The 26,820-nt window shown below is 34.0% G+C and overlaps 1 pseudogene; it reads right to left on the reverse strand.

The window, feature by feature from the left end:
• Positions 1 to 18,996: 18,996 nt before the first annotated feature.
• LOC138158377 (eukaryotic translation initiation factor 3 subunit G-like) lies at positions 18,997 to 19,996 on the reverse strand (annotated as a pseudogene).
• Between the last annotated feature and the right edge of the window lie 6,824 nt (positions 19,997 to 26,820).

The following is a 26,820-nucleotide window of genomic DNA, read 5'->3' on the forward strand; positions in this document are numbered from 1 at the left end:
ATAGATATTCCATATAAAAGTTTTAAGTTTGAGTTCTCTCTCTCAGACATTATATGTGTATGCAATGGTACAGAAAAGCTTTGGCTTTTGGTATATTTGTAACATTTTCTTTTAACCTTTTCATAAATTCCTTTTAAAAAATCTGATTGGTGCTAGCTTGGCAATTAATTAGGGAGGAAAACACTAATGAGAGATCTGAAACTATGATAATGGAATTCCCAGACCCTTGGAGTTATCCAGTAATAGAACTCTGAAGGTAACAGTAGTTTGCCCTCTGAGGTATCTGAACATCTACTAGGAATAGCAGAAGAAGTGAATCCTATTATAAGCTATTTTAGTAAATCAAGGTTTTTAAGTAAATTTAGTTTTAAATAAATTTCAAACTATTGCTAAATAACTCAGAAAGTAGAGAGTCCCTCTCCTTGAAGGTCTTCAAAAAAGGTCTATATAACCTATTATTACATAATTTTATTTCATATATTAAATAGAAGAGTAGATTATCTCTATAAATTCTGTGATTTTTTAAATCGTCACAAGAGTAAATCAATGTGGTCTAATTTTAAAGAGCTCTCAATTGAGAATCAGGGATCATGGGTTTGATGGTCAATTTGACTCACATGTGGGTCCCTGAGCAAATCATTTAATATGTCAGGACCTAAATTTTCTCACATATAAAGTTAAAATTTTGCATTTGGTGATCACTGAAGGCCTTGCTAACAGAAAGCTTCAGCTTTCATTTGTTTGTATCAAAGCAATCATCGTAGATTAGAGGAGGGTTAGGGAGATAATTTGGTTATGAAAATTGATTAATTTTGACGTAGAGTACAAATGTCAGAGTCAGAATTCATTGATTGCAGAGTTGGAGATCTCTCAACTGAACTCTTTAATTCCACAAGCATTTATTAAACATCATTCTGTAAGAGATTGTAGCAAAGTGAAGACACAAAAATTAAAATGAAACAGCCTCTTCCCTCAAGGGACTGACTAAAAATGAATATATATGCATATATGAATGTATGGGTAATTATCTGAAAATATACACATAAATACATATATAATGCATACATATGTGTATGTAAATGTGAATATGTACATATAGGCATAGTTATATAAAAGTGTGCATGTGCAATGTATGCATTTATATACATGACTGTGTATCTTTTAATATATACTTATCTACACATATATGTGGATACCAACATTATAGAATATATTATGTAAGACTATTATATATGGAATACAGAATATATATACATATATATATATAACAGATAAGAAATATGTGTGTAGATATCTACATGTATATGGAGACAAAAACGTAATAAATACATATATCATCTAGTTTTGTTTCTATATAGCTATCTCTATCTACATCTATCCCTACTGATATTGAGATAGATGATAAATCAATAGATAGGTAGATAGATAGATAGATAGATATAGATATAGATAGATACATAGATGGATGGACAGATAGAATGAGCTTCTAAACTTACTCTTTCTAAGCACATGCAGAACAGCAAGTGAAATCCTAAGAGTTTGACTTATTATTGATACTCTCAGGATTCTATGGGCAACTGTGAAATGTGGTGATGCTTTTTGAGTGTTATAAGCATTGTTTCCCCAACTGGTGTGCCACTACTCTCCCATAACAACAGTTTACATTTACTATTACACATACAGTGTAAATTTGGGTGAGGAAATTAACGATTTCACTAAAAGTAGTTTATATGATTGTACATCCCAGATATATGGGATAGATCTCCCACACCAATAAAAAGGAAAATCATTTATAGAGAATAATAAGAAGGTTAGCTTTTAGCCTAGACTGAAAAGTAAGGAAATGTTTCCTGGTGAACCTGAAAAGATAGACTTATTCCTGATTGTGAAGCATATTAAAAGACCATTGAGGCAAGAGGAAATTATTAGATTTTTTTTTAGAGGATAGTACTCAATAGCCATATTTGTATTCTAGGAATATCAATATAGCTTTACCTACTTGGCCAGAAAGAAATTGGGAACTATCCAGAATAGTAAGAGTAATAGCAGGTAAATGGAAAGAATTGAATTATGAATAAGGAGTCCAGGAGATAATTAAACATGATTTAACAAACCAGTGAGAGCACAGAACATAAAGAGACATTTATAATTATTGCAAGGGTATGAACCACAAGATAAAAAATGATGGATTCAGATAACATAGAATGTGAGTAAAAAAAAACAAAATTGAGTAAAAAGCAGAATGTAGATAATTGTCAGAAAATATTTTCTATATAAATGTAGAATACTTTTGAATACATTATTGACCTGTTCTCCACATATAAATTTCAATGATGAGGCAGCTAGATGTTACAGAGGAGAGTGTACTTTCCTGGACTTAGGAATTCAGCTTGAAAATCTCGAATATACTTTCAGATACTTACTAGCTGTGTGACCCTAGGCAAGTCACTCAACCTTTGGCAGTTTCAGTTTCTTCAACTTTAAAATGAGGATAATTATAATACCTACTACTCCCAGAATTGTTGTGAGGATTAATTACAATAATATTTACAAAGTGTTTGCAAATTTTAAAGCACTATATTAATAGTAATTTCATTTTAGCTAGCAATTATGACAAAAATAATTCAAAATATAAAATGCGGTGGACTTGGACTAGGGGAATAATCCCCATCTGTCTAATCACTGGTTTCCTATGAATTTTAAATAAATGATGAGAGAGAGACAGAGACAGAAAGAAAGAGAGAAATTAATATTTCAGTGGTAGATTTTCCCTCTCCTCGTTCATTATATCCACTCAGATACAGAATTCCCTATAATTATACTATCAATTTAAGAGAGCTATGAGAATATACACAGTGCCTTCTTAGTGGAACAAGTGACCATATTTTCATTTTAAAAGTCTAAAATTCCTTGGAGTTTCAAAGTCTTCCTGATGAAATTAAGACTATCAGTCATATTGCAAAGTCTATTTGACAGAGTGTTAAAGTCAGTTTCTAATCTCGGGGAAGTTGCTAAAACCAGACACTGACAAAAGCTTAAAGAGAGACACTAGATCTCTTTTTTGAATGTTTAGTGGGGAAAATGACAATGCTATGATACTTCCTACATTGGCTGAGGAAACTTGGTGATTTTTAGAGTACAGACAAAGTCTGCACTGTGCATCAATTAACAGATTGATTTCCCTATCAAGAAGAACAATTAAATGTTACTTTAGAATTTTTTTAACTCTTCAAAATCTCTCATTTTCTCTATTCTTCAAACTTGCAGAAAATTTTGACTCTTTACTGTTGCATTTTAGAAGGATATGTTATGAACAAATATAACCTCCATTAATTACATCATTCTGAATCCTAAAATACTTAGCAGTTCAAATTATGGCAGATATTTTACCCTGACAGTCATAAATGATTACATGTTCCTGGATGCTGTTCTATATTCATGACATTTAGCCCTGAGGTGGATACATCAGCAGTGGATAAAGTGATCCTTTTGCATGGTCTGTTTAACAGTTTAAATTTGCAAAACATTGGGAGAACCCTAGGGATATGCAACTCTATAAATATAAGATATGTGATTTTGTTATCGTTTTAGGTGATCCATAACTCTCAACCCACAGGTACAGCGGCTAAAAAGTTTACAATGTAAAGGTAAGCTGAAAATGAGGAAAAGGAATCTTGAGAAAAGTCATGAACTTTAAGACATGGGTTCTTATGTCTGGTGGTTCATATTTTAATCAGGGTGTTTACATTAGATTATCTTATACCTTCAATATAGTGGTGATTAACCACTTCCCTCCTCTCAAATAAAAGTCAACCTATCTCTGGTCCTCCTTTCTACCTTTCTGGACTATTGCAATTGCCATTATCACAACAACAGCAGCAGCAGCAACAACAACAACAACAACAGGCTCTAACAATAATGCAATATTCACAACACTCACAGTGGTAATGATTATGCTGGTACAGCTGTGAATCACAAAATGTAACAGGCTGTCCACATGGAGGATAGAGCCAAAGCCTTTATTCAAATACCAGAAAACTGAGTCCCAGAACAAGAAAACCAAAGTCATTACAGTAACCCCAAAGTTGGTACACATGGTTAATGCAGTGAACACCCACATTCCCAAGCCTTCACAACAGAACAGGTTCCCTCAAGCAGGGATCCTCCTCTCACTTACAGTAATTCCTCAGCCTGGTTCTGGGAAGTTCTCAGCAGAGATTCCCAGAGGAAAGGTTTCACCAGCAGAAATGTCTCTAGACTCCAGATGCTCACTGAGAGAAATTCTCTCTCTCTCTGTCTCTCTGTCTGTCTCTCCGTCTGTCTGTCTGTCTGTCTCTCTCTCTCTCCCCCCGCCCCGGCAGCAGCTGCCCTGCCTTCAAGATGCTGACCCCAGGAAAATTCTGTCTGTCCTTCTTGTGCTCTTCCTTATATACACATTAGCTCCTCCCTGTTCTGCCCTTTCCTTTTATATCAGCAACTGCCTCCCAAGGTGTTAACAAGTTGTTAACTTGAAACAAGGTGCTAAGTACCTGCTTACTTGACAATACAAAGCTGTATGCAAGATTTTCAGATTCCATTAACAGTACACAGGCTTATTAACTTCTTTGCAAAAGTGTGGCATATTGAATAAAAATAAAGTCTCAGAAACAGAAAATTTCAAATCCTAGCTCTGACACATACTGTTTTGTGAGCCAGTGTCACTTAACTTCTCAGCTCCCTCAATAGCTCTCAAAGGATATAAGTTACAGAGATGATGCCAGTGAAATTGTCATCCTTATAGTAGTGATATTCAATTTCCTTTCCATTTGTTTTTCTTCTTTTTTTTTTTGCTTTTTGGAGGGCAATTGGGGTTGTGAATTGCCCAAGGTCACAAGGCTAGTGAGAGTGTCAAGTGTCTGAGGACATATTTGAAATCAGGTCCTCCTGACTCCAGGCCCAGTGTTCTATTCACTGCACCACCTAGCCACCCCACAATTGTTTTTCTATCATAGTCTTTTATATATAGATGGGAACTCTTCACAACTACCAGTCAATGAGTTTTTTTGTGTGTAAATGGAGGTGTTAATGAGTTTTACAACCTTGTAACCAAGTGTGAAGGCATGTAAAGGAAAATTTAGGAAATTTCCATAACCACATTACAAAGTATGAATACTTCTCTTAATGAGTTAGCAGAGTCAAAGAGACTGACTGTGCAAACAAATTAGCCATACTATTTGAGTCATTAAATAGCTACGCCCTTGAAGATAGAAGAAAGTCTAAGTTTAAATCAGTTGTGGTGTATCATTCTTGAAGTGGGAAGAAGTTTTTTTTCCTCTTTTCCTCTCCCTTCCCTTGTCCATTGACCATTTAGCTTTGAAAAGCTAGTATTCAATCAGTAGGAGGCACTTCATGTAGATGTTTGAGAACTCCAAAGAGAAAGCTGAACTTCCAGGTGTTGCAATAGCAGAAATTGTGAGATTCCTTTTCTACATATGTGTCTTACCACTAACGTACGCCAAATTTGAGCCTGTTCTTCTAGTGGATCTTGTTTGTAAGAAATGTGCCCCCCTATGATAACTGGTATACTTTAGAGTTTTGGTTTTTACTTTCTGTCTCAGTAAATGATTTTGCTAAAAGCTAAGTTTCCCTACTGATTGAGTTCGATGAAAAGTACGTTAATTTGTGCTCATGGCTACAGCTCTAGAAGTCACCACCCCATAGCCCTCTCTCCATGGAACCATGATGTAACAGTGACCCTCTGGGCACCCAAACTGCAAGTGGGAGTTCAATTTGGGATAATATTCCAAGAGGTTACTCCACTGTGGGAACACTATCAAGGTTATATTGGGATGCCCTACATATTTGCAGAGAACTACATGAGAAATGTTACATTAAGGACATTCATTGACTACATTAGTGTTATAGGGTAATACACTAGAGAAAATTTATATTTTTTATTTGTCATTTTAGACTATGGATAGGCAGTGACCTTTTTGTGTCCTGTTTGCTTCCACAACTCAGAATAGTTGAGGTTTTTTTTTTGTTGTTTTTGTTTTTTTACTACTTATATACTGAATCTGTTACATGACTGTGCCTATGATGTGTGTGGACAGTGATATAATGAGTATGGCTTTTTCTTCCCAACGTGTTCGTGCCTAGTAATTTGCCTAGAATACAATATGAGCCGTCCTATATACTTAGTAGTGACTTATGCAATTTTCTGAGTAGTGACTGATGAAATAGGGTACTGAGTAGTGACTAAGGAAATTGTGATTAATTTGTGATGTAGGGTTGGATGGCTTTTGTACTTTCCACTACCCCTTAAGAGGGTAATGTGTAGTGACTGATTGAAATTGTATCTTAATTGCACCACATGGGTGCTGATTTTTGTACTTTGTGATTGAACTGAGGACTTAAAGACTTTGTGATTGACTAAATGAATGTACTATCCAGGGGTGGAGTTCTTTGACTTTCGTACTTTGTGTCCCTTAAGAAGGCAAGCCTCCTTAAGCATGATTGAATGATTGAGTTACTAAATGATTATATGTTGTTGAAAACTATGTGACCACTTTGGTGAAAACTATGTGGCCCTTTTACTGATAAGTTGTTGAGTTGTGACATGATGAATGCTGTATTTTGATTTTATGTGACAAATTGTAACATTGTGTATGCTATACCTTGGTTTCTGGGAATGTTTTGCTTTAATGTGTTATTGAATAAATAGAGAATTTGCTATACTATGTAATCAGAACCTTGAAAGCTGTTCATAGCAGTAGTCCTCTGGAAAGCTCATCTGAGTGACATCTGGCCAAATCACACAAGTCTTCCCATAAGTTAGCCCCAAAGCAAAACCTTACCTCAAGAATGTGTGTGTGTGTGTGTGTGTATACCTTTCTTCTGAGTCAGAGGATATCACAACCTTTCTGATCCACTACCTAATTACAAAGTAACAAAAGGTATGGGCCTTTCTGAAAAACAAGCCTCCCCTAAGCAAGCTTCTTTTGTTGGGCTCCAAGTGAGACCCATTAAGAGACAGGGAAGATCTTCAAATTCCCTTACCATTACACCATTGTATTCTTATCAAGTGAAATAAAGTTTATCCCTTAATAAATGTTTCATTATTCTGAATGCTTGAAAGGGAGCTAAGGGATTTTCCTTCTTTTCTTTTTGGAGATGTGCACATGAAACAAATTCTGACATTCTCAGAGAGACCCATGGGTATAGGAACTAACCTAAAGAGATGACTTTTCTGGTGATTTAATATAATTTTGAAACCCATATTTGTTTTCCTGAGCCCCAAGCTATAAGTCTCCCTTATCATGTATAATAATTCAGTTTTTATTTAAGTTTTGGTGAAGACACTGCTGAAATCATAAGGATAAGAATGGTTTATATTGAATTACTTGCCACCCCATTGCTTTTCATGTTTAAGCAGATGTAAGTATATGGACTATCTCAGTTGTTGAGGGTATTGGTAATTGAAATGCAATTTTTTTTTTCTGGCATTTTGCACCTGTTGCTGACAGTGTACTTAAACTAATTGGTAGGGGAGGACAAAAAGTTATAGTACAGAAATACAAAAATAATACAGAAAAAATAACAAATATTTTAGGTGCCTTTTAAATACTTTTTTTTTCAGAAAATTGCCCAAGATTTCTTGTTCAAAATCAAAATAAAACACCCAACAACTATTTTGATGTGATTTTCATTTTATAAGAATTTTAATCTTTTAATCCTTTGGTTTTCTCACAAATCATCACCAATGAAAGACTGTCAAAAACAAATCCTTGAATAGAAAAAATACATGTTTATGGCATTATTTGGCATTAAAATAAATAAATAGTAAATATTGGTTGAGTTTGGCTGAAATATTATACCTATTAAATCTCTTTGTTCTATTACCTGAATAATTCAAATGCAATGAATACTTTAGTGAAATTGCCTGATTCTTCTTATATGAATTCAGAATTACTTGTGTTGAACAATGCAGCACAGAATATTAATAGTGTGCCATGATTAGAGTTTAGAATAAACTACATATGACAATTCTCCATTAAAAATAATATCTTTTTAAAAATCATAAATTAATTCCCTGACTCATCTTTCTACAGTACTATGTTTTTCTAGCCCATGCAAATAAATCAGGGGACCAGACATGAAATATAAAAGAATAATTGTAAGAACTGGAAAATCAGACACTATATCTCTGTAAAAATATTAATGAATTATTTCATGCTGTTTTTTTAATATCTGGCAAATCTCTTTATAGCTCTCTGCTAACTGATCATCTAATACATAATTTTTCTAACATTTCAGAAATTTGGAGAAAGTGGTATACAAAAATAAAATCTGTTTTTGTATTTTTTGCAATAATTCATTAAACTGTATCAAACATTATTTCTACATTGCTTCTACAAATTTAATAAACACAAAGCCCAAATATATGAAAATGTGATTTCCCCCATATCAAGGGTTATATAGTTTTCCCTGATTGTGCTTGACTTGAAAAGATACAGTAATAGTTGTAGAAAAAGAAGACAATTGAAAATAATTATTTAGTCATTAGATTCCTTTAAAATAACTAACTGAAAAAAATCAATCTTTTTAGCATACCAAATAGGCACTCTATTCATGTAGCTGATTTACTCTGATTCTTTTGTTATAGTATCATCATTCTTATGTCTTTGGAAGACTTTAATCCTTAAAATCTAATTCATTTTCATAGACTGTTAATTATGAATGGGATTTGAGCTGTCACCTCATCTAATATTTTGGTTTACAAAGGATAAAACTGAGGCTCAGAGAGAGGCATCTATTTGCTCAAGGTCACACAGGGAGTTATGGACTGAACTAGGTTTTGAAAATATGGTGAATTCAAACAATCAGTGAATTTGATGTCAAAGGAAGAGAACTTGCTTCTTGGATTTCTCTCATTAATCCTGTGTTTTGAGGTTAAGTAGATTAGATGCTGTGTTTTATGTAAAAAGGAAGTGTTTATAGAAATTATCTCCATGATCCTAGCCACTGATTCATCTACTTTCCTTATTTGTAAAATTATAGCTTCTTGTCAAATAATTTTTTTTTCTACTGTGCCAGTATATCAACATTTATTTCATTTAAAAACTATACAGATAAGTTAATGATTTTACAAAATGAATAAAGAAAAAAATTACAAATACTTGTTGAATACCTATTGCATTCAAGGCATTATAACATAGAGAAATAAAAATAAATCTCTCTATTTGTAACAGTTCACAATCTAATTCAGAAGAAAAGAAACATACACAAATAGCTATTGAATTAAGTAGTATATAGTAATTTCCATGCCGGTGATACAAAAAAAAAGTCACATCTGATTTAAGAAGATGGACAGGCCACTTCTCTCTGGGACAATTAGGGGAAACTTCATAGAATATGAGGTATTTGAACCTACACTCGAGGAACATCCTGGACTTTTAAAGGAGTGTGGACTTTATACCAAACAGAAATAAATAAATGATGGTATGGCAAGGGAGGAAATTAAGATATGGAGAGTTGACTAATCTGAATGAAACAGAGGGTTCGTATAGGGATAGATGGGCTATAGCTTGAAAGATGGGGAAAAATCAGAAAGAAATTTAACATGTTAACTGTAATAGCAAACAAAGAATTACTTAGCACCTTTTTTCAGCTATTTAATTTTTTTAGCACCTCGTTTCAGTTCAAGTTTCTTTTGAGCCTTTCCCATTTTTATATCAAGTCTTTGTCAAGAAACAGAACTTGTGAAACCCACAGTGGGAGGAACTTGCCAAAGACAGGAAAAGGAAGGACTTAAGAGGTAGGGGGAAAAGGGAGGAGCTAATGACCAGATAAAAAGCTGAACACAAACTAGGAGAGAGCAGAATTGAGAAGGGAAAACATGTGACTGCATTCTGTTTGGCCATTCTGTTTATATTGATTTTTGTTTGTAATACTTTGTACAGAAGCCCTGAAAGAAGTACTAGAGGAGGGTTTCTGAGGCCCTGGGACTATACTGACAATTTGTGTTGATTTCTCAGACCTTCTTTGTGGGTCTGTATTGAGTTCTCAGACTTTGTTTGTGGGTCTGTGTTGACTTTGAAGCAGATATGGAATTGATGATGGTACCAGCAACATACATGAATGTTGTTTTGGTTCTGTTAAGCTTTGTCTTCTCAGAAACAGAAACTGTGAAGGACTTGAGGTTAAGTAAACACTCTGAGTTTCAATACAGAACTGGACAAGGAACTGGACAAGGAGCTAAGAGCTGCCTACCTGTGAATCCAGGTGACAGTTGGGTAGATCCAAGAAGGAGCTGGACCCATGGAAGAGGAACTATGGAATTTGGGAGCCAGCCTAGAGACAAGATGAAGAGATTTCTTCTTGGGTACTTAGTGCTGACTAAGAAGATCATTAATTTACTATGACCTAGGGGTGAGAGAACTAGGTACTCTGTACCTGTACCTGTTCCAATCATCCTTAATGATTGGAAACTAATCTCCAATCAAGAAGAGGGAATACTTTTTGACTGAGAGATTAAGACAATATGACCTGGGGAGGAGGGGAACTTTGACCTTTGTACTTTTTGTCCCTTAAGGAGGCTTGCTCCTTAAGGATGATTGAGTTAAGGACTTACAGAATGGGTACAGCTAGGTGGTACAGTGAATAGAGCACCAGTCCTGGGGTTAGGAGGACCTAAGTTAAAATCTGGTCTCAGACACTTGACCCACTTACTAGCCATGTGACCTTGGGCAAGTCACCAACCCCCATTGCACTGCCTTCCCCACTACAAAAAATAAAAAGGCAAAAAAAAGGACTTACTGAATGATATCTTTTGTTTAAAACTATGTGACCATTTTAGTGATAAGTTGTCATGTTATAACATTGTGAATGCTGTACTTTGATTTTTGTGAATGTTTTGCTTTAGTTTTCTGCTGAATAAACAGAGAGTTCACGATACTATGTGATCAGAACCTTAAAGCTATTCATAGCATCAGTCCTCTGGAAAGCTGCTCATGATTGGCTTTACATTAACTTAGAGAGAGAGAGAGAGAGAGAGAGAGAGAGAGAGAGAGAGAGAGAGAGAGAGAGAGAGAGAGAGAGAGAGAGAGAGAAACTATTAACTCAAAATTTGAAGATCTAAGAATAAATTTTTTATTAACATTATATGAAGAATTTTCTTTCTCAGTCTCTTGATGTTGCCTTGCTTGTTGTCTTGTTCAACTGAATAAATCAAAAGTTAGAAAGAAATAGTAGCATCAATGGGAAAATAATTAAGGGGAAAAATCTTTCCTATTTCAATGCTAAATGTTAGAAATTTGGTATTCTTATAATAGGTGATCAACACACATTCAGCTCAAGGATAAAATATTATGAGCAATAAAAAATATAGAATGCGCAAGACCTAGCTATGATGAAACTAAAACACTGCAGGTCTTAGAATATTATATATTGAAGAGGAAACGAACTGGTATTCCAGCTAATAATATCATACCCAGCAAAGCTAACCATAATCCTGAATTTAAAGTAAATGGACATTTAAAGAACTGCCAGAGTTTTAGGACTTTGTTAAAAAATAAAAAACAAACAAACAAGAAAACTTTCTGAAGGGGGAAAGACAAGGCAACTAGGGCCAAGTGACTTGCCCAAGGTCACACAGATAGTAAGTGTGTCATGTCTTAAGTCAGATTTGAAATTAGGTCCTCCTGACTCTATGGTCTGTGTTCTATTCTCTGTGCCTCCTAGTTGCCCAAACAAACATAAATTTAATGGAAGATTTGACATAAAGAAACAAGATAAATCTATAGTATGTACCAAATACGAATTACAAGGGACTCAGTAATGACAGAATGTTTACCTTTTATGTATGTATAATGTAAAATATATGTCTAACATTGTTATTAGTAAATAGGCAGTTTGTAATAAAGATTGCAGTAGACCTGAGTATGACATGACTTTAAAAAGTAAAATAATTTAGCAATAACTAAAAGGAGTAATTATTTTATAAAAATGAGGTGCAAGAAGAATAATCAGCACAGAGTAATTAGATAGGGAAGAGGCTCTTAGTTTTGAAAATCTACTTTCATGGGGAATGGGAACAGTACACATATATCTAGAAGATAGATGAGTAGAGAAGTCTCCTAAATTCAGAACGAAACAAAATGCTAATGGGATAGGGAGCAGGGAGAAGATAAGGGAGGGATCCCTAGAGCGGGGAGTAAAGAAGGATGAAGTGGGGGTAGAGAAGAATGTTTTGATTAATGGGAATGGAAGGACAAGGGAATTATCTTCAGAGAACAGTATTAGGGAATAAGTCAAAGGGTGTCAAGAGGGTCTTTAGACTTATGGGAATGTGAGGATAAGGGAGTGATCCTTGTGGGGCATAAGTTAAGTAATAGAAAGACAAGGTAGTGGGGAGAAGTAAAGTAGAGGAGTAAGGAGGGATAGGGAATAAGAGATACACACTAACACAAAAATAAAGATCAGAAGTAGAATTTGTTAGGGAAAGTATATGTCTAGATATGTATGTATGTATGTATATATAGATGTATGTATGTGTATATGTATAACTATGTATAAATAATGCTTAATTGTAGCCTTATGGGGGAGCAAGGAGGGAAAAGAACAAAGTAAAAAGTGCACAGCAGAGAACAAAAGCAAACTAACAAGAAAGCAAAGAAAAAATGGATAGCTCTCAACACAATGCATAACATTGCTTATATAGCCTGTCTCAAAATGGAAATTTATTATGTATTTTGAAACCTTCATGTTCTGCTGTGCACATATGTTATTTTTTTTTCTTATTTTGTATTGTTTCAAAATTTAAGTATATAATATGTTTATTTTTCTTTTCTCATTGTATATTTTAGTTTCAGTAAGAAAAAAAAGAACTTCCTTTGTGGGGAAATTAATTATTATATAGTTGTGTAAAGACACCAGAAAGAGGGGTATAGTTCAGATTCTGCATGCGGATTTTCCCCCAACTATCATTCTCATCTATTAGACAGTAAAATATTGTTTAATTTTTTCTTCTTCTTCTACAGGGGAACAAACATGCTTTTTATTTTTATATCTAGTATACTATTTTCTTATTTCTCTTATTAATTTAGCATGATAATTAAAATGAGCACAGTAGAATAAAAAAGTATTGAACATGAAACTGAATGTCAATTTTGCAGAGTTTGCTTTTCTATTTAAGTATGTAATAAATTCAACATGGTATTTTGAAAGACATAGATGCTTGTCTTTGATTTCTTCTGGTCTTCCTTTCTGCAGATTTTAAAAACATTTAAATGACACCTTTACTTAAAAAAAAAATCTATCCATCCCATAATCAAGCAACAAAGAAAAATCGCAGTTGGACTGTGTCACAAAATGAATATCTCATTCTACCACTTGAGTCTATCATCTTTCTGTCAGGTTCTGGAAATTGTAGTTGGTCATTTTTTTTATGTCCTTCCTTCATTTTTACCCCCTGACAATGTTGTTATTATTCTAATGACTGTCTTAACTTCACTCTGCATCAGTTCACATCAGTTCTCTAAGGATTCTCTGCAAACATTCATTGCATCATTTCTTATAGAGCAAGCCTATAACATTATATTCATCTACTATGACTTATACAATAATTTCCTAATTCATGGGCACCCCCTTTGATTCCAGCTCTTTTCTATAATACAAATAACTTTTAAAATATTTTAATTCTTATGGATCCTTTTCCTATTTCCTTTAAGTCTTTTGGCATAATAAGCTTATCAGCAATATTTCTGGGTGAATGTTTTACACATTTTAATTATATAATGGGCAGAGTTCCAAATTGCTTTCCAAAATGCCTACAAAAATGCAGCCCTGCCAACAATTGTCACTTTACCTGTTTTGTCTTTTTTTTTTTATCAAACTGAATGGTGATAGGTAGGAATTTGATTTTTTTTTAAATTTAATTTCACTTGATATTTATGTGTTTTTCCCCATATGGATATTGATATCCTGCATTTCTTCCTTTGACAACCACACTTTTTACATATCCTTTAACTCTTTAACTGTGAAATAGTACTTATTCTGATAAATTGAAATATGTATATATATATATATATACATACACATAGATATGTGAGACCTTTTAATAAAAGAAATGTGTTGTAAAGATTTTTCTCCCTGTGTAACTGGTTCCCTTCTATTTTTGCCTGCATTTATTTTGTTGAAATGAAACAAAACAAAAATATTTTTTTTTCTAAAAAACAAACTAACCAAGCAACCAAAATGTCAATTTTATTTTCTATTATCTTCTCTATCTATTTTGGTTATAAACTCTCCCTTTATTCATTACTTTGAAAGGCACATTCTTCCAGGCCCTTCTCATTTGTTTATGATGTGATTTTCTTTTTACCTATATGATTTGAATATTACCTGGGTATCAAAATTATTATTAATAACCAATTACTTAAAGGGGTTCTGATTTCCTCCTTTGTCTTTTATACTTATTTCAAGACCTCTGTCTCCAGGGGTTGAGATAACCTTCTGCTCTATCTAGTCCCCACCCAGGTGGGGCAGCTATTGTGTTCCACTCAGCCTGGGGTAGGAATAAATTATTTGAATAGATTGCCAAAGGCTGGGGATAACTTAGAAACAAATGATATAATCGAAGTTCAGATCCAGTCACTCATTGTAATATTCATTTTCTCATTAATTGTTCACCAATCAGAGTTGATTGTTACCCTCAGGAAAACTTCTCTTCCAAAATGGAATGCCAACTATGAGCTTGCCAGCATGATTGCCTTTGATCTAAGAGAAAGACAGCCAAATGACTACCCTTTTATTAAAATACTGGCATTAACAATAAAATAATTAAATTATCCAGATGTTTTTTTTTTTCTAAAACCCTTTTAAATGCCATAGTATATGACTTGATATATTGGTCTGGACTTAAAATTTGCAAGAATATTTTTAGTTTTTTTTTTTTTCTGTTTGTTTTTCTTTATCAGAAGAATGTTATGTTCACTTACTTCTATGTATTTTACTAAACTAATTTGCCCTGTTTCTCATTTTTAAAATTTAATATCAAATAGTTTTAATGATTTCTGCTTTGCATTATTATCTTTTCATACCTTGTATTGTTAGATTGCTTCATTGATTTTTGCATTATTTACTGTTGAGGTTCTTGAACTTTTGTTTTGCCATATAAATATTGTTATTTTTTTCCTAGCTGTGTAAAGTAATACTTTGGTATTTTTATCAGTATGGCACTGAATAAGTAAAACAAGCAACAAAAATTATCATTTTTCTTAAACTGCCATGTTCCAAATATGAATAATCAATATGTCTAAAAATGTTGTCTATATTTGTGTAAAATGTATGTTGGCCTTGTATTCCTATAGTTTACATAGGAGTCTTGTAAACATACTGCCATTTTTTAATATACTTTAACATTTTAAATTGAATTCCTCATTCCGTTTCTTCATTTTTTATTTTTTTTGGTTAGTGTGCATAACTGTTAATGATTCTTTTAGAATTGTTTTATATCTTTTAACTTTGCTATAATTATTAATGCAATAAATTATATTTTACCTTCCTAGATAGACTATTACTTTTTAAAAGAAGTAGATTACATCTTCTTTATCTGTACTTTTCCACTTGGTTTCTTTTTCTTGTCTGATTGTTGTTGCTATGTTTTTTAGAGATCTTAACGTCACAATGCAACTTTCTGGGAAACTCTCTAAGTATATGTTTCAGAAAAAATGTCTATCAGCATTAAAATGCAGATTTTCTTCAGTAACAATTTCTTCTTTGCTGAAATCAGAAGTCTGCATGAGCATTCCATATTTATTTATCAGTTTAGATGATATATGCCCCCATGAGAAAGGAAGCTCCTTGAGGGTAGGGACTGTTTGATTTTTATCTTTCTGTCCTAGCAGCTAGAAAAGAATCTGGCATATATGAGACTAAATAAATCTTTTAATTGTATTGAATTTTATTTGAGTGAGGCAACAGAACAGAGCTTTAGGAGAGGCAATATTTCATAGAGGTAGCGAAATAGCAGTATTTTTGCCAATTATGTCAGGCATAGGACAGAAAAGGTTAATTACAAAACTTTAAAATGTGAATAAGCTTATGTTAGTAACTAATAAATGAGGTGACATTTCACATATTGCAAGGAATTAATAAGCAGTAAATCACATATTTCAGGTGTGCAAAGTCTACAGCTGTTAAAGTGGAACTGAAACCATGCTGGTAGGATAAGGGAAGTATGTTCCAGAGAGATAAGGAAGGACTATATGTAAAGTTATAATGGAGTAGTACATTGTGTCACCATGACTTCATAAATCCTTTATCTGGTTTAAGAAGGCCCTCATTCCATTGACATTTAAGAGGGAAAAAAATTAACTTTAGTGAAGTTATTCTCCACCTATGAATTGGCAACCTGGGTCTTATATCTAAGTTTTGGGGAGTTTTTTGGTTGTTTTTCACCTTGCATTCTTTCACATTTGTTTTTTGTCCTTTAGTTATGTTGATATTTTCTATGTATTGCAAATTAGCATGTGATATAAGCTCTTTGTAATTCCTCTTGGTTCCTAAAAAGGTTTTACAGTGGAAGGATATAAACCTATCCCTAGATATAAAATTCCTAAGTCAGTAAGAAAAAGTGTGTGTTTATAATGTTCATGTTTGCATTTTGGATGCATACATACACAGACACACAAACATATATATATATATATACATGTATATATGTAGACATGTATATATGAGTAGGTGACTGGATAATTAGATATATCTATGTAAGTAAATATAGTTACATATCTCTATACATACCTACACATAAGGTATCTTGATCCATATCTAGAAGTAGATCCAGATGTGTTTTTTACTCCTGACTACATTTTCTATTAGGATTTCTTTCTATAACACATCTAACAACTCTCTTCCCTTGGAAGACTCTTTGCTCTACTTCTAAATAACCTTCCTCGGGCTGGTCAAGTATTCAGGCAACTTACATTTTAAGGGAGAGTTGAAACAATCATTGTTCATTGTTTCATTCCTCTGTGGCCTCCATTCCTATTAGTATATCTTTCTCAACCATGCCTTGTATTAAGTGAAGAGGAAGAGATTACTGGTTCTGAACTAGAGGTACCAATAATAATTGTCTTAAAGAATTTATAGAGCTATCAGAAAAAGAAGTTTGCCATTACTTCATGTGGTAAAACTAGTACTAAATGATAAAAATTATAGGAAGATATATCTTCTTGTATATATATTTAATATATAAATGTTCCATACAATATGGATTGTTCAGTCATGTCCCAAATCTTCATGATCACATTTGGAATATTCTTGGCAAAGATACAGGAGTGGTTTGCCATTTCCTTTCCCAGCTCATTTTATAAATGAGGAACTGAGGAAAAAAGTGTGAAGTGATTTGACAAGGATTACACATTTAGTAACTATCTGAGGCCATATATGAATTCAGAAATATTATTCTTACTAACTTCAGTCCTGGTACTCTATTTTGCCACCTCCATTTCCTAATATGGATACATTCTATATAATATGAAGGGACAGCCTGGTATAGCACAAACATAGCTGGATTCATAGTCACAAAGACCCTGGTATCAAGTTTTGTCTCTAAAACATCTGACTCTGGACAAGTTCCTTGGCTTGTCACAGAGGTGGGGAAAGTATAGCCTCAATGCCACATGTGGCCCTTTAATTCTTCAAGTACAGCCCTATAACTGAATCCAAGCTTCACAGGAAAAAAATCCCCTTAATAAAAGGACTTTTTTTATGTAAAACTTGGACTCAATCAAATGGTTGCATCCAAGGATTTAGAAGGCTACGTGTAGCTTCTAGGCTGCAAGTTCCCTACCCATGGCCTATTGGTATCTAAGGAGCATTTCAATGACAAGTTTATGCTCCTAATTGGAAGAATGTTCTACAATCCCAGCTTTCTAAGTGAAGGAATCATGTGTCTGGACCAAAACAACAACAACACGAATGCATATATATATATATATATAATGGAGTTTAGCACTGCATGTGACTTTCTTTGTAGATGTGTTTGTTTTGTTGATATTTCCCTCTCTTTAGTGCCTGGGAAGCTAGAGGAATAACCCATTACCCAGTGTTATTCTGCCTTAATCTTATTATTCCCCACATCAGTCAGCTAATGAAGATAAAACCTCTATTGTTCCCCCTTGTGTATCATAATATTAGCCCTATTGAGAATGATGTTCTCCACAGCTTACTACTCAATAATGAACAGTATTAGAGTTAAATAGCTTTAGTGTACCAATGGGCATGTTCATAGTATCAGTTTTAAATACCAACATCACGATTCACAAATTAAAATGGAAATGGAAGACAGAGACAATGATGTATCACTTGTATCATTGCTGAATATTATTTCATATTAAAGGTTTATTTAAAGTCTAAGGGAACTACTTCAAATACATGGTTGAGTTTATTCTGAATATCACAAGGAAAACCAAAATTTAAAATGTAGGACATCCAACAAAAATTAGAGATAAAATATTTTCTATAAATTGGCATCTGTATTAATATTGGCAAAGTAATGAAATGTACTATTTTTATCATTGAGGAAGATATACAGATCTATCTACTTATCTATCTCTTACTCCCTTTCATATAGAAAAGAGAAAGAGAGGCATTTCTTTCAGGTAAAAGAGAAAAAAGGAATCAGAAGAGAGGGCTGAGTCATGGGTGAGGTGGTTAGGTAAAGCTTGATTGGAGCCCTTCCTAAAACGATCCTTCCAGTGAATCCAGAAACCAATAGAGAAGAACCCCAGATGGAGATTTCACTAAAGTGTAAATGTCACAGGTGAGGAAAAGTAAAATTTGGTAATTTAATTATCTACGAAAATAAAATATATACCCCCAGAAATAACAGTAATCACTTTGATTTATTTATTGACTTGAATTAATTTTTTTTTTTGGGGGGGGATGGTATGATTATTTACCGTCGTCCGGTAGGGGGTTTCCATTCCAGCCCCATCCCTTAGAGTCAGGTCCTTTTCTAATCCAGGCAACTGTGTTGTAAGTGGATGAAGTGACCTCAGTTGGTTGAATGTTTGGCCCATTCCACATTGAGAATGAGATGATCATAGCCAAAACCGAACACACTAGCAATGGCACGTGCAGCATCCTCCCACCGGTGGAAGAAAATGAAGGCAAAGCCCTTGGACTGGCTGGTGGTCTTATCCTTGGCCAGGTAGATTCTGGAGATGGAACCAAATGGCCGAAACATCTTTTGCAAGTCAGTCTCTAGAGTGTCTTCTGACAGGTTAGTGACTCAGATGGTGGCATTGTCATCCACTTTCCTGCTGTGCTGTATAGTCTCCCCTCTGCAACTTGCTCCATTCTGAAGACTTGGGGGCACATATTTACCTGTCTTGCTCTGGGCTGCCTGCACGGGCTCCAGCTCTCCAGGAATCTTCTCCTTCTCCCCAGTGAACAGACCCAGCTGTTCAGACAGTTCTTTCTGCATAGGTCCCAGTACCGGGTCTTTGTGGGGACAACGTGTTGTCCAGTGGTGACCCTTGCATATTCGACATGACACAATCTTCTGCCCGTCAGCTTGTTCATTGGGTCCTCCTCCTCTTGGCAATTCAAGTACTCTTTTCTGGTAATAAATGTCATAGAAACATCATCGCTGACTGTAGTGGTGACTACATTTGGGCCAGGGGGATCAAACTGTGAGTTGAGAAATTTCTTCCAGGTCTTTCTTCTTGGATGCCTTTTGAGTTTCAATCCTAAAGGTACGGACAATCTTGAACTTCTTGCCGTGTTCTTCTACCTTATATTCAGTGATGGTTTTAATTTTCCTGTTCATGACTTCTTTGGGGGCAGGGAGAGGAGCACCCGGTAGCAGCTCTGGTTCATTGTTAGACTCTCCTGTGGCCAATGGAATTCCCTTGAGGAGCTCACTGGTGACACACTTGTTATTGCCTCCTTCTTCTTCCACCTGGTCGGCCCAGCTGAGCTTCAAGTCAAAGTCCCCAGTCAACATTCTTGATTTCAAATTTACAAAAGGTTTTCTTCACTATAAACCTGTGAGGCAGGGATTTGCAAATGCTTTTTCCCACATTTTATAAATAAGCAAACCAAGGCTCAGATAAAAAAAAAAATACTTCCTCATAATCACCTGGCTAGCAAATGTAGTAAGTGGAAGACCTGGATTTAAATCAACTTCTCTGATTTCTGCACTGTTGAACTGAAGACTATAATATATTATATAATATATATTTATATATATATAATATAATATAAGTATTATATTGTACTATATTAAATAATTTGAGAATAGTACATGACCTCCATATAAATTATAATATGTAATGGATTCCAAAGACCATATAAGTTTCTGCATATTTTTTGAAAATATAATTAATTATATAATAATTATTTAATTATATAATAATATGAAGGAAAGGCAACATTACATAGTGATTAGAAGATTAACATCAAAGTCATGAGAGCATAGCTCCCACCTCTGAAACATAACTGAATATTTGACTCTAAGCAAATCACTCAACTTCTCAAAGTTCCTTCCAGGAAGCTAAGTCTAGAGGTATTAAAGTAGTTATGACAGAGTTGGTTGTCAGAGCTCCCTCAAAGAGAATTCCCTTCACTAATGAAATCTTATTGTCTCTGTCTCTCTTTCTCTGTCTCTCCATCTTTCTTTGCCACACTCTCTGATTCCATGTCTTTCTAGATAGATAGATATGAAGGCAGATATGTATGTGTGTACACACACACACACACACACACACACACATATACACATGGAGAGATTCATATGTAGATATATATACACATAAATGAATAAATACATAAACATATATATGTGTATACACACACAGAAAACCACTATATATTTATCTACTTTGTGTAGCACATGGATAGTTGATAGAGGGTGAACCTTGGAGTAAAAAAAAAAAACACAAACCTGTATTCAAGTACTGCCTCTGACATAGAGTGGATGTGTAACTAAGCTATTGCTCCAGAAAACTCTCTTATTTAAAAGACAAATTGAAATGGGGTTGAGAATCTTTATCAGTGGAAGGATTTTCTACATCAGGGATTCTGAAGGTAACCACAGAGCCTGATAGATATGTCAATATTTGGCACTAATAGTCAAATCAAATGAGATAAACTTGAAATGTGCTTAGCACAGTGCTTGCCACAATCTCTTCCTTTCTTCTCCCTCCTATCTACCATAGGTAGATATTTTATATCTATGCTTCTCTGGTCCTGCATTCTGTAGTCCTAGATATTATTTTCTCATTTTTCAGAACTGAAACATAAAATAGCTGATGAAAAGCTATTTAGGTGACTTTTGTTGAAGTAATAGGGGTATTCAAGGTTTACAGGAGTCAATGGAATGGAAATATTATTGTTACTTGATGAAGGGAAGGAAGAGTAAACATATTTGCTGACATGTAACTGTGCTTTATTCAGTGGTAATACGGACAACATACAATTAGTTCTGTGACCCTGGGCAAGTCACTTAAATTCCCTCAGCCTCAGTTTCTTCTTCTGTAAAATGAAGAAAATATATCCCCATATTCCCATGTCTTTACTTTGGTTTTTGTGCAGAGCAAATGAGATAACACATGAAAAGTGATTTACAAACATTAAAATGCTGTATGATTGTGAGCCACCATCATCATCACCATTAGATCCATCATCATTTACCAATATAGTAGCTACCTAATAAATATTTTTGGAATTACTGGAACTTTTCTTTTAAAAGAGGTAGATATATAGATACATGAAAAGGAAAAATACAGCCTTATTTGTGCTATGGAAAACTTGGTGTTTCATATAGGCTTGTAACCTAGAATACCCCTGGTAAAATTATACACTTACTGATATTTTAGCTCTGTAAAGTTACTAATTCCAAGCCTTTGGAAGATCTTGTTAAATTGCTGAATCTCAAGACATTAACTGTCATCAGAAAATGATATCAAAATTTTGTCTGGCAAGCCTGCTAACATAACTATATTTAGTATCAACTTGTATAATTGAAATAAATAATCCTTCAACTATTGCATAGTGATTTATGACTGAAACATACCCTTATCAAGTCATGAATATCTCTTCATCAATCACAACACTTTGTACTTGTGGAACACTGTGTTCTTGATTATAAGTAGACACTTCTAATAACATTCATACTATGTATTTATTTTACTGTGTCGAAATACAGCATGGTTTTTTTTTTGTTTGTTTGAGGGGGAGTGTGTAGGATAGAATTAACAAGCATTTATTAAGTCCTGCTATGTGCCTCTCTAGCTACAAGTCACATATGAATATGTATATGTGTTTATATGTGTATGTATGTGTATACATACAATATACACATCTACACATACATGCATGATGGCACATAGGGAGAACATGCTTGTAATTGGTGAAGTAAGGAAAGTTTTCTTATAGAAAGCAGCTTTTCAAATATTTTTAAGGGTTTAAATGGAAAATGGATATCAAATGGTAAAGGGAAACAGGGAAAAACATAGAGGGTGTGGATGGAATGGTATATCTTATAAAGCTAGAAGCAATTGAGCCAATAAAGCTAATAGTTAGAATACATGAGAAATAAGTTGAAATCAGTCTGGAAAAAAAAACCAGATTGGAGGCAGATAATTAAAGGCTTCAAATAACACTCAGGACAATTTATATTTTATCCAAAAGACAATAGGAAATCACTCATGTTCTCTGAGCACAAAAGTAACATGTTAGGATGTATTATTCAGAAATATCAATATGGCAATTCTGTTGAAAATATATTGGAACGGAGGGAGACAAGAGACTAATTAGAAGACCATTGCAGTAGTCCACTTTAGTTAAGTGAGGCACTCTGTTTTGGAAAATGTATTTTGAGTTTGGGAAGACTGAGAGTTTGAATAGAATGTAGATTCCTGCCTCAGTGAGATTCTAATCAAATTCAAAGATAGATCACATAATCAAATTAGGATACTCCAGTACTACAATGCATTTGTGATCTCTGGGATGGAGTAACATCTTCAATGATGCAGATAGCAGTCCATCCATGTCTTCCCCTACCATGTGATTTTTGTCTATTTTCCTCCTACAAACCTCTCCCATAGATGCAAAATATATTTTTTGGTAGAAGGTTTCAAATGGGGGAGGGGGTGATATTGTTATTTTGCAATATTAATTGAAGAGTTACTAAACATATTTATATAACCACAAGAAATCAGGAAGTATCAGACAATAGATCTAATAGTAGGAAAGTTCTACTTGCTTACTTGTTCCTTAGTGTATCACTCATTATTTGGTTCATCTCATGATGTGAGTGTTTCAGTTATCCTAATTATTTTTGAAATGTAGTTACAACATGCAAGGTTAGAAGAGGTAAGCAAATGGCAAAGTATACATGTTTTATTCAGAAGCAACACAAAAAGAGAGTCACACAACTATTATACAAAGTATTGATTAAAACTGATGGCTTGGCTGCTTTATATGCCATGCACAATAACGCTCATAATATTTCAATGAGCAATTTGCTCAAGCCTGTAAATCATTCCACTCAGTTGTAAAGATTCCTGTCCAGCTAAACTCTAGCAGCCTTAAGTTTTAAATTTAATGAGTATGCTTCTCAATTCTGATGATATTAGAAGCCAAAAATAATGGAAAATATCTGCATCATTTGGCCATATGTTCCTTTGTAAAATAAAATGAAGTTGGACAGCTAGGTGGTGCAATGAGTAAAGCGCCAGCCCTGGAGTCAGGAGGACCTGAGTTAGTTCCAGCCTCAGACATTTAACACCCACACCCACACCCACACCCACACACACACACACACACACACACACACACACGTGCAAAAAAAAAAAAAAAACTAGCCGTGTAACCTTGGGCAAGTTGCCTAACCCCAATTGCCCTCCAAAAAGCAAAAAAAAAAAAAAAATGAAGTTGTGAGAATTATTAAGACAAAAAAAAATTACTATGGGCATTGGTTGTACACATCAGCATGTAACAACCCGTTAAGTGAAGAGGAAGACATTACTGACTCTGAACTAGAGGTACCTGAAAATTACAAATTATTAATATCTTTAAAAAAATATAAGTGGCTAAATTTTGCACTTTTCATTTGTGGTATTAATTACCTGTATAACTCATTATTTTTTTTGTGAAGAAGGTTAGCTATAATAATAATTATTAATATAATTAATAATAGTGCTTTCATGCCTGTAAAGTGTTTGATTTACCCGCACTGTCTCATTTTATCTTTACAACAACTCTTGAAGGTAGGTTCTATTTCATCACCATTTTATGGAGAAGAAAATTAAGGGGAAATTTAAACGAACAACCTAGGATCAGATATATAATAATTGCCTGATGTGAGATTTGTTTTCAGGACTTCCTGACTCCAGGTCCAATACTAACTACTATCCCAATTAGCTATAGTCAAATCTATGCCTAGTGCCTACATGCTGATTTTTAAACTCATTAGTCTGGTGTTCAAGTTTTCCCTGAAATTGAGTTCAACTTATCTTTTCAAACATCTAGTTCTTTCCAATATGAGCTTTTCACTTAAAAATGACTAGATTCTTTATAGTCATGCAAACATAAGAAGTTTTAAACATTCTTACCTCTGAATTTCTGCTGCATTAATTCTTCTACACTTCTTTCTGAATTCTTCCTATGATGGGTTGGACACTGACCATGATATTCGGGCCTGAGGTTTTGGAAGGGCTAGCACAGGCATTCCATTAAGGTATCTACCAATATTGGTCAAACTAATTTCGTTTGTGAGCTTCCCCTTAAATAACTCACTTTCTCTCTCCCTTATATTCAATTGGAGAGATTTGAAAGCTCATAAGTAATGGAGAAAAATGTCCTATGTTCTTGGTGTTCATGGGACCCTGAAGTTATCCATTTGCCTTTCAGGTGAGTCCAGGATTCATTTGTACAGTTCTATCCTTCACAACCAATCTAGAAATCAATGAGCAAAATCTATTAGATGTACACATTTGCCAAGCATCAAACTGATTTCTAGATATACCAAAAAAAAAAATCCCCCAAATCAAAATTTAAAATGAAATTTTGACTTGTCCTTTGTTTTTGCCTATTCATTTTGATGCCAGTGGCTATGTACTAATTCTCTCTTGTTATTTGGCTTCAATTTGCTCATCTTTGATTTTTATTCTGGTCAATTTATGTAAATAAGAATTTATCTGTCTTGGTGAATGTGAACTAATGAACTGCTCTAACTTTTCACTTAATATCATATTTTGATCCCTTTTATTGCAATGGTAGAAGACAGGTTAAAAATGTAGACTATATGTTAGGGTAACTGAATTTCTGTTCTTAGTCTTTGTTATGCTAGATTTGTGACTTTGTGCAAGCTATTAAATCTGTATTTTTTAAAGTAATAAAATGAGAATTTTTTGAGGAACTATATACATTACATAGCATTTGCATATCACATTTCACATCCTCATTTATTTTTTCTCAGACTGTCAAATTGCTCAGAGTTTTTAGGAAGTGGAATGTCTGCTCTCCCTGATCCTCAATAAAGTGGTTTTTGTTGCATGAAATAGAATCATCTAAATAGAACAGACAGCAGGTGCTCAGAATTAAATTATGAATTATTACCTTAAAATATTTTAATTATTAATGTATGTGATCTCTGAATACATGAATACATAAATTCATTGAATCCTTTTGCTATTAGTTTCTTTGCTTTCCTTGCTTATTTCTGCCCTTACAGTTTGTTTTCAGCATAGTTTCCTTTCATGGTTCTGAGAAGTGCTGAGTTGGAACAATTGATTATGAAACTCTTCACCTCATTCAACCTGTTCATGTTATAGAACAATAGAATGAAAACATCTCAAGGCTAGAAGGAACCTCCAAGGCCATCTTGCCCATCCTGAACCTAAGAAAGAATGCTCTCTTTCTAATTGCCCATACATTGTACATTTCTGTGTAAATATCTGAGGTCATGGATTTTAATTGGTGTCTCCTTTCAGCTTGTTTTATGTGAATTTCTGTGCGTTTCTGCAGCATTTTTTCTTCCAACTTGTTAGCTAATCTATGTAGCATTTAGAATATTAGATAGATGAAGATAGTCCTCCTCATTTTCCTTTGCATTTTAAAGAGCTTGTAGAAAATGCCAAAATCTTTTTCTGCAAGGCTTTAAACTAAATATTCCATTGATTCCATTCTTGATATTCTGTGCTAATGCAGAGAAAGAGGAGCATGAATGACATACAATGAATAGCCAATTCATAAAATAGTTGTTTAACTTTAGAATATTTGTAAATATACCCTCATATTCAATTATTCCTTCAACTGTCACTTAAAGAAGCATCTGTTATTATCCAGGCACTGTATTAAGTGCTAATGACACTAAAGAAGAAAAAAAACACCCCAAAATGGTCACTGGTCTCTACTGGAAAAAACACCATGCAAGTCACTATGTAAAAAAAATTTTATATATATATATATACACACACACACACACACACACACACACACATATATATATATATATGACAAATAGCTGAGATCCATATAATAAAAATACAGTATATTATAGTGGATATGCTTAGAGGCTAGAATATAAAAAGTCAGATCTTACTTTAGGTAGTTACTAGTTTTATCACTTTGGGCAAATCCCTAAGCTGTCTGTGCCTTAGTTTCCTTATGTGAAAAATGAGAAATGAGTGCTGGATGACCAGTAATGACATTTCCAAGTGAATATCTACCATCCTCCTTCCTATAAAGTATGCAGAACAGATGATTTTATGAACATCATTTGAGAAAAGAAGAAATTGAGGATGGAAGAGTTTAAGTGACTGC

Source organism: Petaurus breviceps, unplaced genomic scaffold (genome assembly GCF_028583685.1).
Source record: "Petaurus breviceps papuanus isolate PSGF00001 unplaced genomic scaffold, PetGlider_PUasm1.0 174, whole genome shotgun sequence".
NCBI classification, from domain to species: domain Eukaryota; kingdom Metazoa; phylum Chordata; class Mammalia; order Diprotodontia; family Petauridae; genus Petaurus; species Petaurus breviceps.